This window comes from Salarias fasciatus, chromosome 14 (genome assembly GCF_902148845.1).
Source record: "Salarias fasciatus chromosome 14, fSalaFa1.1, whole genome shotgun sequence".
Lineage (NCBI taxonomy): Eukaryota > Metazoa > Chordata > Actinopteri > Blenniiformes > Blenniidae > Salarias > Salarias fasciatus.
This window is the reverse complement of record NC_043758.1, coordinates 13,292,182-13,305,892: the sequence shown is the minus strand read 5'-3', so window position 1 is coordinate 13,305,892 and position 13,711 is coordinate 13,292,182. Positions and strand designations below refer to the sequence as shown.

At 44.6% G+C, this 13,711-nt stretch overlaps 1 pseudogene; it reads right to left on the bottom strand.

Moving 5' to 3' along the window:
* Positions 1 to 13,711, bottom strand: part of LOC115400742 (homeobox protein cut-like 1) — a 54,359-nt pseudogene that overhangs the window by 21,096 nt on the left and 19,552 nt on the right.

The following is a 13,711-nucleotide window of genomic DNA, read 5'->3' as shown; positions in this document are numbered from 1 at the left end:
CACAGTGACGACAGGAGAGGAATCAAAGGAGTAAATCATTTCTTTTTAGCACATCACAGAGCCTGTATTTTTTTAATCTTTACCAGAGAGAAAACCTTTAAACAATCCTGCTTTTGCAGGGTGCTTATTTTATTTTATTTTTTTTTAACCACAGTATCTGTTTTTCTGCTCTTTTGAACAGGGACTCTACACAGATATTTAATTTGCTGATTTGAAACAAGATCACATAGTTATCCACACTCACAGGGTGTCTGAAGCCAACACTAACTGGTTATCCTACATTAGGGTGAATTAAATAAGGAATGGTGGTGAAAGAGAGCTTTACTGAAGCAATGTCATTGCCGACCGCACCAAAGGCAATTAGTTTAATAGTATTTATGCCAAAGAGTCTCCTTCCTGGAAAAAGACAGCAGTGAGGCAATGTAACATTTACAAGAATCAATATATCATCTCAGTCGTCCGAATATATTTGTCCATGTTTCTAAAAGTCTTGCTGCAGTTGTGAGCTGACTTATTACAGCCGCAGACTTCCTGTGCATCAGAAAACTACGGACACTTCAAAATCCCTTCCTTAAAGAGGAAGTGGCCCGCTGCGTCGGAATGAGCTACTCTGCATCAAAATAAAGTGACAGCTAAGCATAATTCCTCACTATATTTATTTGGTGGGGTTCATGCCGGTGCTGGGTATTTCCAGCCGCAGCAGAGGACTGCGAGAGCTAAAATTACAGCCATAATGGCTGAAAAGCATCTTGATGAACTGAAAGAAAGAAAGAAAAAAAAGAAAAGTAGGTCTGAGGTGTTGATTCCCATCAAAGCAGGAATGGCAAGCACCCACATGACAAAAATGCTGGCATTGTCTTTTATGTAGGTTATCTCCCTCTGTACATTCATCTGCAGAGCGGGAGACATAAGCAACAATTTCTTGATTAAGCTGATAACTCCTAAAAAAAGTCCCAAGAGTATTGCTTAATAAGAAATTATTAAGCTGTGAATAGCTCGGCTAAATAAAGTCTTAAATAAAGCTATCATTCAAAGATTACAATCAGCGTTTTTGCCCGAGGGCACAATGACCCAGAGGTTTAAAATGGCAAAATAATGCAGAGGTTATTACTTAAAACACAGCTGCAGCATACAGGCACACGCACGCACACACACACACACACACACACACACACACAGAAAGTTATACACTACCTCTCCTTCTCTGCATAGTCGTTGTGTAGCTGGAGCTGCTTTTCTTGAGCCAGGTTCTCAGCTTGATTCTTCAAAGACTGCTCGTACTCACGGATCTTCTCCTTCAAGTTCTTAATGGTCACCTCTGGAGAAATTTCACAACAGAAAGTCAAGTGTTAGGAGGTTAATGAGAATAAATACGCAAGTAACTTGGCAAAAACACGAGAAAAAGCAAGAAGTGGTGTGTATCAGTTCAATGATCGATCAGATCGCCCTCTATGGTTCATCCTGCGTGTGATCTGCAGGTTAAACGCAAATTTAAACTGTGTGATGATGCCTGTCGGTCTCTTCCGGAGAACTTTTGTGCTTCAGGACAACATAAGGAGGAATTTTAGTTTTGCCAGTGAGACATGCAGCATGACAGAGGCTGACTCTTAAATCCCACCGGACCTCACCGTCGTGGACTTTCCCTCCCTGCTGCAGTAACGCCACAAGAACCGATCCAGGAGGTGTCTGTGTTTATTCCTCAGATTAGTCACATCGCACTGAAAACACAGCCGCTTCTCACGGGTTCAGGCTGGACCGCGGCTGTTCTTCTCCATCACGCCACATGAATCTTCTGCACCAGTCCAGACTGGCTTTAAACTCCGTATCAGAGACTTTCCATACCTTCAGCTGAATAACGGCTCTGGTTACGTTCATTCTGTCTTCACGTTTCTCGCTCAGTCGTCGCTCCCTCTCCCATCTATGTCCGTACACCACTTTGAGGGCCACAGTATGATCTCCTTTGACTGTTAGTGTTTCCACACTCAGTGACACCATATATTTTAGCAGCTTGACAGTTATTATAAGTCTCAGCTGCATTGATCACCATCAGCTTAAAATTAGCCTCATAACTCCCGGGCAGCAGATTAATTTGACCTACTTTTCAGGTACTTTTCTCCAGGTGGTTGCTGTACTGCACCGTTTTGAAGGCACAGATAACCATTATCTGGATGTTAGGGATACTTTTACTTCTTTATGGAAAGCAAAATATATGAGATTACATTTACTGACATTTAAAGGAAGGAAGGAACAAAAAAGGAAAAGAAAAACCTGCCCTAAGAATTCTGCCCTTCGGATCTGCTTTTCTACTGACTGAAGAGAACTTAAGGCAAAGTTAGTCACAGTTTTAGGGTTCTGTGTCCTGCTCAAGGACACTTCAACAAATGACCAGACGGGGATTGAACCTGCAACATTCCAATAGAGACAACCAGCTCTCCCAAGTGAACTGCAGCCGCCTGGTGTGGAAGGCAGAGTATTGTGTAGCGAGCAGACTAAACAATATTTAAAAGAACAGAACTGAGAGACAGTTTGCAGCAGGATGATGCAGTAAAATCTAACTTCTTTGCGAAGGGAAATTACTTCAGCTTCAAGTCCATGCTGTGAGTTTGTAGAAACCAGAAATCAGGCCGCCTAAGAAGAGACGATTTTCACTGTGACAAAGAGGATCTCACTTTCCGTCACTCTGAAATAAGGAAAACATTTGGAGTTGCTATTTTTTCTAAAATATTATGTACTAATTTTACTGGTCTCAATCAATTCAGGTAAAATACAGATGCCTGTGGCTTCTGTACTAAAATGAGTTTGGCACTGCTGTTAGAGATCAAAGCCAGGTTAATAATCAGCCAAAAGCAGGACAGTACTGTTGTGATTTAAAAATAAATGCTTAAAATCAAAGATATTTTAAATAAAAATGAAGATCCACCAAGGTTTCAGCACACCTTCCAATTTCGAATTCAATTAGAGAAAAAAAAAATTGGATTTACATCTGAAAACTGTACAAACCAACTACTTTTTGTTGTGACAGACACCGCGGATGTGATAGATGGCGGTGCTGACAATGACGTTTCTGACGGGATATTTGACCTTCACTTAAGCAACAGCGTTTCATATCCCACATTCCTCCTCTGTCGGCGCGCACCAAGACCTTGGCCCCGATGGCTCCTGTTTAATCTTTACATCCACAGTCGGTATAGAATATTCAGCGCTCACCAACAGCAGATACACCGTATTCATTAGGACTGCATTAGGACTGAAACCCCATAACCTGCTGACGGCTGAGCGCTGAATGGGGCAGCCTGAAATAAATCTAACACATAACTGGAGTAATAAATAGGCCTCTGTGGGTGTGTGTATGTGTGTGTTTCTCAGAGAAAGATATAAGTGAGTGAGACAATGATATAGAGCATTCCTGCCTTTGACTGAGGGCTCTTAGCAGTGCGTGTGTGTGTGTGTGTGCGCGCGCGCGTGTGTGTGTGTGTGTGTGATTTAAACTCCAGTCTCACTGCGCTGACACATAATCAATAGAGGAGAGTCCCCTCAGAGCCCTCTTACCCCTTAACTGCTTAACTGAACTTTAAACATTTAGGTTGCGGGGATCAATGGCCCCTGCACTGTGTGTGTGTGAGTGTGTGAGTGTGTGTGTGTGTGGGTGTGTGTGTGTGTGTGGGCGGGAGGTCCGCGTGTGCGAGTGTTTAACAGGAGTGGGAGTTCCACGGTGTGTTTTGGGGTTTAAATATCCCCCATCTATTGAGGCGGGAAGGAGGGATAAAGGATGAGGGAACAGGAAAATCAATAGCAGAATGGAACCCTGCCGCTATCGAGCTGTTCCAATTAACTCTTGCTGAGGAAAAGGGGGATTCCAAAACATTCCCCTCTCACTCGCTCGCTCGCTCCCTCCCTCACTCCTCCCTTTCCACTGAAATTACTCCACTTTTATTACCACTTCTCACTCATCCCTCTGCCTTTGTCAGTTTCTCCATCTTTTCTTCCCCGAGGTAGCCTGGCATTTTTTTCCCCTCCAAAATTCATGAAAAACTGCCTTGTGTGTTTTACCCCCTCCAAAACAAGATAGAAAATGTAAAAACTTGTACATTTTTTGTGTTGTTGAAAGATTTATATGTCATTAAAGACGTCCAAATATGGACTCTTGCCTTGAAAGGAGCCTCCAAATAAGTTGCTTTGATGTTACATTTGCACTTAAAAGTTGTCTGCGTCTTATCGACAAGCAGATCTAATAGCCAAAGTACCCTTGAAGTACAGCTGCACAACAGTGGAGAAGTACTAAATAATAGCGGTCAATGCCAACCCCCACCAATAAGAATTAACAATCTGTTTGACAAAACATTCAGCTGTCATCAACTCTGACTTTCTTTAGTTTAAACATCATTCATGATGTGGTGTGATTTACTGAAAATTAGCTACTGAATATAGTTCCAAGCTACTTCTTGCAAAAGGAGGAAAGTTACTTTTACTAATAATAAAAGTAAGTTGTCATTTGGAAAAAAAGTTGTGAATTACTTTTAACCATCCCTCTTAGTTAGATTATCTTAATTTATACACAAATTCATACTGTTACTGTGTTGCTGTGAGACATTTGTCAAGTTGCCAGCACTTTGCGGAGTCAGTCTAATCTATTGGGAGTCAATATTGGAGCCTTGAGAGCATGCTGTGCCCTAAAAACAGTGGTCAGTACAAAATTAAAAAAAAAAAAAAAAAAAACTCTATGTAAAAATGTATTGACCGCCTAAACCCAAAGTCAATAAAATGATAATTTGTACAAAAAAAAATGTCACAGTTGTGATTCTGTGTGTTATTTTGCTTCTTTTAACAAGTTAGGGTGGGAGCTCATTAGGACGGCGCTGATCCTCACGAGTATTAATTGGGGGAATATGAGATTTGATGTGTGATTAATCAATTTGGCCTACATGGACGCTCTCTCCCAAAGTCAGGACTCTGTGCCCGTGCGCGTCTCTTACTAACCTTGGTTTTTAACGTCCGCAAACTCTTTGTTGTAGTCCTCCAGTGTCTCTCGAAGTTTAGTGTTCTCTGTCTCAATGTCGTGCATCCTCTGGAGCTTCAGCTGCAGCTGCTGAGCCAGCTCCAGCACAGGTACGGGATCTGGTAGACAAAAACACACACACACACACACACACACTGTGTTAACACACTGCAAAGCAGATTAGACAAGCAAGGGCAACAAGGTGGCAGAGTGAGCTCAGAATAACTACATTCAGGGCACTGCGAGAGTGAGATTTTTTCTTTTTTTCTGTGCATGTGTTTTTGCCCTGGTGAGGTGTCCTTGAGCAAGGCAATGAATCTCTACAAGCTTCAGGACAACTGTTCTGGAGCTGACCCTGATCTTTGATCCCCCCCCATGGAGAATTACTGGCACCGGCAAGAACCACAACATATCACAATTAGCAATAACATTATGATAAGGTGGGCTGTGTGTGCTGTCAGTGGAGCGGTGGATCTCAGAGGGCCAGAGCACGACTTTATTTGATAACTAATATCTCTGATACGGCAATAAAACAGATTTGAAATGCTCGAACAAAGCTGTATTTTTTGGCATAAGTGAGACACGTTCTTGTGCAATTCTGTTTTTTTTTTTTGAGGAATTGAATTCATTCATTAGGCTCACACTAAGATGTTCAATAATTTTATTGATGATAAATTTATTTTAATATTGCCTGTGGAATTTGAATATTTATTTACAATCATTCAACAATTCTCTGCAAAAAAAAAATTGGATTCTCTGGTATGTTGCTGTTCTGAAGCATTTCCAGTCAATTTCGAACAGTAAAATTCTGAATCTGAACGATTATTTAAAATGAAATCAGACTGACACGACTTCACTCCAGGTCACTGATTAGACAAAACAAAAAAAAGAACAAGATACCTGACAATATTCTGGATAAGCAAAACATTATCCATGAAGTCTACTGAAAGACAGGCTATCATATCTGAATCAAGAAACTTGTTGAGTTGCAAGAGTAACTTTTATTGAGACCGAAAAAAAAAACAAAACAAAAAAAAAACAACTAATGTGTCAACTGCTGACACAGCACGAGAACTGGATAAGCGATACCTGGAGAGGCACACAGATGGGAGCATAGATGAGACGCATTAACAGAGATTACTCGGCTGTGATCAGTTTAAAGTGTTCATTACGATGCTTCTTGAGAATGAGAAATAAGAGAAGCGCAGGAGGAGACAGATGGACAAAGCGGCGCTGTGAAACAGGCGTTGCGAAAGGTAAACAGAAGATTAGAGAAACGGAGACGGGAAGAAGAAAGGCAACTTTCTGGAGGCATTTTACTAACATCTCTGTGAACACGCAGCGGGGTTAACTGTCAGTGTGATGAAGAGAGCTCTGTCAGTCAGGCCAATCACATCTGATTGGTGCTCATGGGTGGCAGACTGGTGACAGGCCCAAGAGACGCAGGCGACGCTCATCAGCATGCCAGCTAAAAGAGCAGTTTGTGTGTGTGTGTGTGTGGGTGTGTGTGTGTGTGTGGTTGTGTGTGGTGTGTGTGTGTGTGTGTGTGGTGTGTGTGGTGTTGTACAGATAAGAGGAACTGACAGTTTACAGCTGGGGGTAAGGGCTGTGCGTGTGTGTGCGTGCGTGTGTGTGTGCGTCTCATGTCTGACGCAGTTAGATATCTTAATGCTAATGAGAGATCAACAGAGAACGATTGGGGAATTTCATGCTGATTTTGTGCTGTCAAGGTGACACACCACGCAGGGCTCGACTCAGACGCACTCGCACGCACAAACACACAACGCTCGCTCACAGAATCTCACACAAGTACAAACAAGCGCAAAGTAACATAACTGTGTGCCCTGAATCAGGAGTCCTATCTGCCTCGGCGCCCTTGAAAATCAACTTTCTCTCCCTCTTATCAAACCTTTGTCCTTCACATGGCCCCCTCCCGCCCCCCCTCCTCTCTCCCCTCATCTCCCTCCTCTTCAAGTCAACTGTACAGCCTGTTAAAAGCAGTTTGACTTGTGGGCCACTGGTGCTGAACGCTCTCTCGCCAGACACCTTTAATCTAAAGCAGAGCACTGAGCTGACTAACCAGGCCTTCAGCTGATAGAAGACAGAACAAAACCACTGTTTCCTCTTTCAAGACTGCTGCATTAGTCAGGCTGGTCTCTGTCTGTGTGCGTGTGTGCATCAGGCATTACATCATTGTCTCGCTGCAAGTTAAGAATAGCCCCGTCAGAGCTGGCGCTGACTTATTGGGAGCAGTACAATCCAAAGATTTACTGTAGGTCTATCCATGTGGGAATATGATGACCTCCTTACGCTATAGATGAACTCAACTTCTCTCTCTTTCCTACATGCGCGGCCCCCTCCGGGGCTCCCATACAGCTGAACGTCTCCAACCAGCAGCGCTGTGACTGTGTGTTCTGTAACACTCTGTGCCTCGCGTCCCCACTCGGCCTCAGTGTGCTGAACGTGACTGCTCATGTGTGTGCACTCCGCCGCAGCCAATCGTGGGCGCACTTGTCATCCATATCAGGAAGCACCTTCTGTTAAGATCCTCTAAAGGCTACACCAGTGGGGATGAGATCTCGTGGGGACACATTAAGGCGTCGCGCACGCCTGGATGAGCAGTGAAGGAGCACCAGAGTGACGGTGTCATGTTTTTCCCTTTCCTCTGTTGGTGCTGTCTACGTGGACAAGTGTGTGTGCGTGCGTGTGTGTGTGTGTGTGTTTGAAGGCAATGCGATGATCACGTGTAGATAGACATGAAACGCAGTCTTACCTGGGACATCGATTATTTTCTTGTACACGTTCAAGAAGGCGGCCTCTGCTTCTTTACTTCTCTTACTCAAGGCATCAATCTGCGGAGATGAAAAGGCGACGGTTAATTGTCAGTTATGTCAGCTCACATCCCAGTGTCAAATCCATACGCCGCAAACGCAGACCCATTAATTTCACGGTAGGAGTCGTCTACATATCTGTCTATCCTCACTATGCGGTGGTATGTTGCATGCGATCACGGCTGTCTTGACGGTGGCTGCATTGGTGTTTCCTTCCTGTGAAGCCAGTTCAGCTGTTCAGCCGATGACGGATGCCTTTCGTTTGCCGTGCGTCTGTGTGTGCGTGTGTGTGTATGTGTGTGTCCGCTGTCCGTCTGTCTTCAAGTGAGTGCACCTCACTCCATCAGTCCATCTGTGTCTGTCTGTGTGTGTTTGCATGCATGCGCCTGTGCGCAAATGTGTGTGTTCGTTTCCCCTCCAGCACGCTGACATCATTAAACAGCTGGCTCAGTCTTTCCAGCCACAGCAGGGGCAGATTATTCAGTCAGCTCTTAGCAGCAATACAGTGGATCCATTACTGATGCAGCCATTAACACAAGAGGGCACGGCATGCATTCCATCACCGATATTATTGAAATGGACAGCATTAGAATGGATCCATAAGAGATTAATTCTAAAGTCATACTGCGGGAACTTTTACGCTGTTGTCAATGCTCAAACGCGAGGCAATGAGCTCTACTACTGGCTGCGTGTCACACTTCAATGTGAGAAGCAGACAGAGTAGGCGAAACGCATCTGAAATCAAGTCTAAATCGAGGGAAACAGATGCCAAATAAAGACATTCAGATGGTGCTACTGTACTGGGCAGAGCTACAGCTGACTACTCTGGCTCACGCACCCAGACTAAACAGCCTTGTGTTTCTCTTCCAACTCCTTCAGCACAATCTGCTGAGAGAAAAGGAATAAAGACAAAAGCCTATATAAGTCCAAATATAAAGTCTTCACATTCCCAGCCAAGCCAGTAGTGTAGTTGATGGGTGGTTTAGGGGTTCTTGCCACTGTAAACAGAGCGGGCTACATGTAATACTGCCTGGGCTCCTATGGGAACCTAATAAATCTTCACATGGCTTTGTCATCTCTAGTTTTTTAGCCGCAAAACATCTGGCCCCGAGTAGGCTGGTGCCAGCACCCCTCCCTCTCCCCCCCTCTTTATATTCCTCTGTGTCTTTCTCCCTGTTTCTTTCTCTCTCAAATTCTCTTTTGTCACTTCCATGTTCTTTGACTCATTTTTTTTTTCCTTCCACCTCAATCTTTTTCGGTGTCACTCTTCCTCACATGTTCCTCTGTCACACACTCATGTCTCACTGACATGCACAGAGCTCCTGTCCCGTCCGTCTCTTTACGAACACCCAGCTCGCATCATGCCGTTCTTGGCCGTCTTCGTGTGCTGTGCGACACTGAGCGATCGACATCCTTAAATGCATTGCCATTAATGGGAGATTACCGATGCGGAGTACTAATACCGCTCACACACCAACAGCAGACCTGTTCGTCACTGTCGAAGCGTGTGTGCGTGCTATCAGAAATTCTGACAACTATGAGAATACGCTACCAGAAAGTCAGAGTACGAGAATACAACTTTAGGATAAAGGAGAAACGCACACAGACACACTAACGCAAAAAATGATGTGCCGATGGCAGTGAAGGAAGCCAGCTGCGTGACTGTACAATGACTGGGCCAAGGTCAGTGGTACAGCAGCTTTATATAGCCCAACATGGGAGGCAGGAAATAGACATTTAATGTAGGACACACCCTACAGTTAGAGGCAGGTTAACTGCAGGACCAGAGCCATTAGAAGACCACCCAGGATTTGCAAATAACCCTGCTGTTCCAAACTGCAGCTCTTTCAACCAATCCCAATGACATCTGCTATTACATGCTTCCCTGCCCCCATCCCACACACATACACAGACCAAGCAAAACAAATGAAGTGACACAATGATACCTCACCAGTATCAGTAGGTTACCAATGAGAAGTGCTTGCAATTGCAAAAGGTATCCCTGACACATCTGCGCACACAAACACATACATACATACGTCAGCACCTTGTGCCACCATCACTCAGCACCGCCTCGCTCCCCTATCTTACCCATGGTGTGTGAAGGGCATCAGGCTGACCCGTGTGTGCATGCATGTGTGTGTGTGCGTGTGGTGGCCCCAGTGGAGTCTGATAAGGGGGAAGCTATGGGAAGCAGAGACTGAAGCCTTGGATAATGGAAAAGCTTATCTGATCGATGGACCAACAAGGAACACTGAGCATGCAACATACACACACGCAACACACACACATAACCTGTTTACCAAACTGAGGCCTTGCGGAAACACTACTGTTATTGGTAATAATTATGACCTGGGGGCATCCACCTTTCAATGACAGAGATTAAACCCAGTATTAGACCTCCAAGTTTCTGGGCTAAAACTTTTATTGTTCTGTGTGGGCTCCACATTCACTTTGTAAAGATTCAAGCTCCTGGGTGAAATACTTAAGGATGAGTTACTGTGGGACTTCAATAGGACCCACTGGCTTCTGGTGCTGTCTTGTCCTTGATCAAAGCATCGGAGGGGTAAGCAACAAGCCGGGCTAAAATTACACATTCTCAGAGCGATTCATGTCGGCATGCAAGTGTGCAGAATAGTCGACTGATGGGCTGCTCTAAGACTGGCGCGGGTGTACAGTTATCTCATAATCTAAGATAATGTCTTTCTCAGTTCCGCGACCACCCACTACGCGTCTCGGCGTGTTTGGTGTGCACGCCGTCGAGGTGTGTCAACACGCCGAGGGTGGAAACAGCTGACAAAGCCCCAATTATACTGCTGCTGTTTCTATTTTCTATTCTCTAAATAGACTGTGGATCATCAGCAGAACATGGAGAAACCACTAAATTACAGCATTTTTACATAACCACTGGCTGCGGTTGACGCTCTAACACAAGAATATGGAAACTAACCCAGTGTTAAACTGTAATATTCTATGGCCAGTAGCAAGCAGCCCTGTCACTATCTGTTGAGATGATTTTGTTTGTGTGCATGTGTCAGCGTGTGTGTGTGTGGGTGTGTGTGTGTGTGTGTGTGTGGTGTGTGTGGTGTGTGTGTTGTGTGTGCGCGCGTGCGCTAGAGAGGAGACACTGCTCAACGCCCACCACTCCACCCCAAATAACGCTCCAGTCTAAACCGCCGCTTCCACTCCTACCCGCCGACATTCACATATGGGAGTGAACTGGAAATGCATGGCTGCCAGTAAGGAGGAGTCACGATGGAAATAGGCCAAAATGATGGAGGAGGAGATAAAAGTGGTGCACTGGGAGTTGTATGGAGCGCATACACACTCACACGTAAGCCGCCTCTTTTGGTCAAGGTGTGTTAAAAAAACTTTGGGCTCAACGCGGAAATTCAAGTAAAAAAGTCTGCGGCGACGAACAGAAATGGGTCATGATTCACCAAATCGCTAAAAACAACAAATAACCTGACCAAATCATGCAGACGCACAAAGTCTGAGGAAATAGCATTCGGTGAGCTGTGACTGGCTGGAGCTGGGGTTTTGTGGTGCCTTTTTTTTTTTTTTTTTTTTTTGCAGGATGCAATTTAAACACACCCTCGGGCTACAGGACTTCATGAATAGGACAGAAAATCAAGAGCAGAGCAGAGCGAAGAAAAGAGGGAGAGGAAAGAGGGGAAATGAGATAGTGACCAGAGAAAGAACAGGAGACGGCAGAGAGAGGAGGAAAAAGCCGTGAGAGAGAGAAGAGATGGCCGTTGAGGAAAGGAGAGAAGAAGAGACAAATGGAGGAGAAGAGAGATGAGAGAGAGAGAGAGAGAGAGAGGAGGAGAGAGAGGGGAGGAGGGAGAGAGGGTGAGAGAGAAGAGAGAGAGAGAGGAGGAGAGAGGAGAGAGGAGGAGAGGAGAGAGAGAGGGGGGAAGAGTGAGAGGAGGAGGAGAGGAGATGAGAGAGAGAGAGAGAGAGAGAGAGAGAGAGAGAGAGAGAGAGAGAGAGAGAGAGAGGCCAGTCAATGAATATCAAACAAGCTTCATAAAACACTTTGCTTAACAGTACAATGGGCATGTTTGTCTATGTCAAACATGTCAATAAAAGTCCCAAATAACACACTCACCTCTCCTTGGAAGCTCTTAAGCAAGGGGCAACCTGTTTCCGTAAATCCTAAAAAAAAGAGCAGAGGAGATTAGTGAGTATCAAAAGGAGATAATAGACCCATTTTTTAATCCGAAAATAGCAGTAAATACACGGGAACATGTGGTGATGTACAGAAGCAGCAAAAAACCCACTGGGTTTTCATAATAACAGGCCCTGTTATGTTCAAGAAAATGATTCACTGAAATCGAGCAGAGGCTGTTCCTGCCGCTGCCGATGGATAAAACGTGGTGTGTGAGTGATGAACATGCGGGCAGGGAGGAGGCCACGTTTGTACCCGGAGGAGCTCTGGCGGACTGCGTTTCTCATAGAACAGGTGCAGCACCACCTGGGCCACCCAGAGGCACTGCTAGTGCGTGTCAGCCAGGGAGGGAATGAGCCTCGGCGTAGGCCTACAGTTAATGCAAATTGTCTCCGCACACCAAGTTTTACTATGGAGCCAATGCTGTTCATCCTCCAAGTCCCATCGCATGACTTTCCAGCACGAGTCAGCAGATTCAGATTAGATAGCCAGTCGAGTATGTATCAGGGGAACATGCAAATCACCATGCTGTTAGCTGAGCCTACATCCTGACAAACTGAACTGGAGCGTACGGTAAAAAGCACAGCAGAATAGGACATTCTGTACAGGCACATTTGATTGCACGTTTGTGGACACACACAGGCTCACAAAACTGTCTAACGAAGATGTGAAGTAGGGCAACGACAGATGTGCGCTCAAGAGACTCCGCGCCTTTCAGAAGCCCCTCTGCCTAAAAGCCTCGCTCCGACTGCAGAGGCTGCAGGCGGCGCACATCTCAAAGTGACCTGAGACCAGTGTCTGAAGCTGGCCTAATCCCAAGTTTGGTCCAGACAGGCTGCTTGTCTGGGCTGAGGACAGGTCACGACCTTGGTGACCCTGTCTCATTGTTACCTCATCAGGGGTCAGTGTGGCTGCTTGTCTGGGCCAATTCAATATCCCCCCACTGGGGATAATGACCTGCACCCCCCCCCTCACCACACTGGCTCTGTCTTTCTCACACAAGCAGGCAGGAGAAGCAAGAACAAAACGCATTAAAAAAAAACACTGGATATGTGTTCGTTCTATTAGTAGTATTATTTGCAAGGCAATTCCATTTTTATTTTCAGTGTTCAGTTTCTTTTGAGTGTTAAGGTGACCTCCACAATTTCTTTGCAATTTCTTAAAATATATTATTATGTTGAGTTGTTAACACTATGATGACTGCAAACATCTTAACTGCAACTGCATAAGTTATTATCGCACTTATTGCTCAGTTGTTTGGTACTTTCAAATTATGCCATCACTACCATCTACAAAAGCCCTCAAAAACCCTAAAATGATAGATTTTACTTTATCAAAAGCTACATTTTTTTTCCTCATACAAGACGAGAGCAACCACAGATATTCAGATTTAGAAATCCAGAATAAGCTAGTAAGACTAAGTCTATTAGCGTCAAATAAAAAATAAATTGTAGCACTATTTGAATGAATGGCCAATTTTTTTTATTGATCAGCTATATCACCTCTAAATCTGTCGCCACATTTAAGCTGGTGAAAAGAAAACTCTTCAAGGAGTAACATTTTTCAATCATATCCATAATTTTCATCCTTTGCTTTACAGAAAATTCTTGCATGAGGACTCACCTATTAACAGTCAGAGGTAGCTCTTTATTCATAGTGGTGACTGCATACAATTCCACATGTTATACTATTCATGTAGCTGTAGCCTTTGGG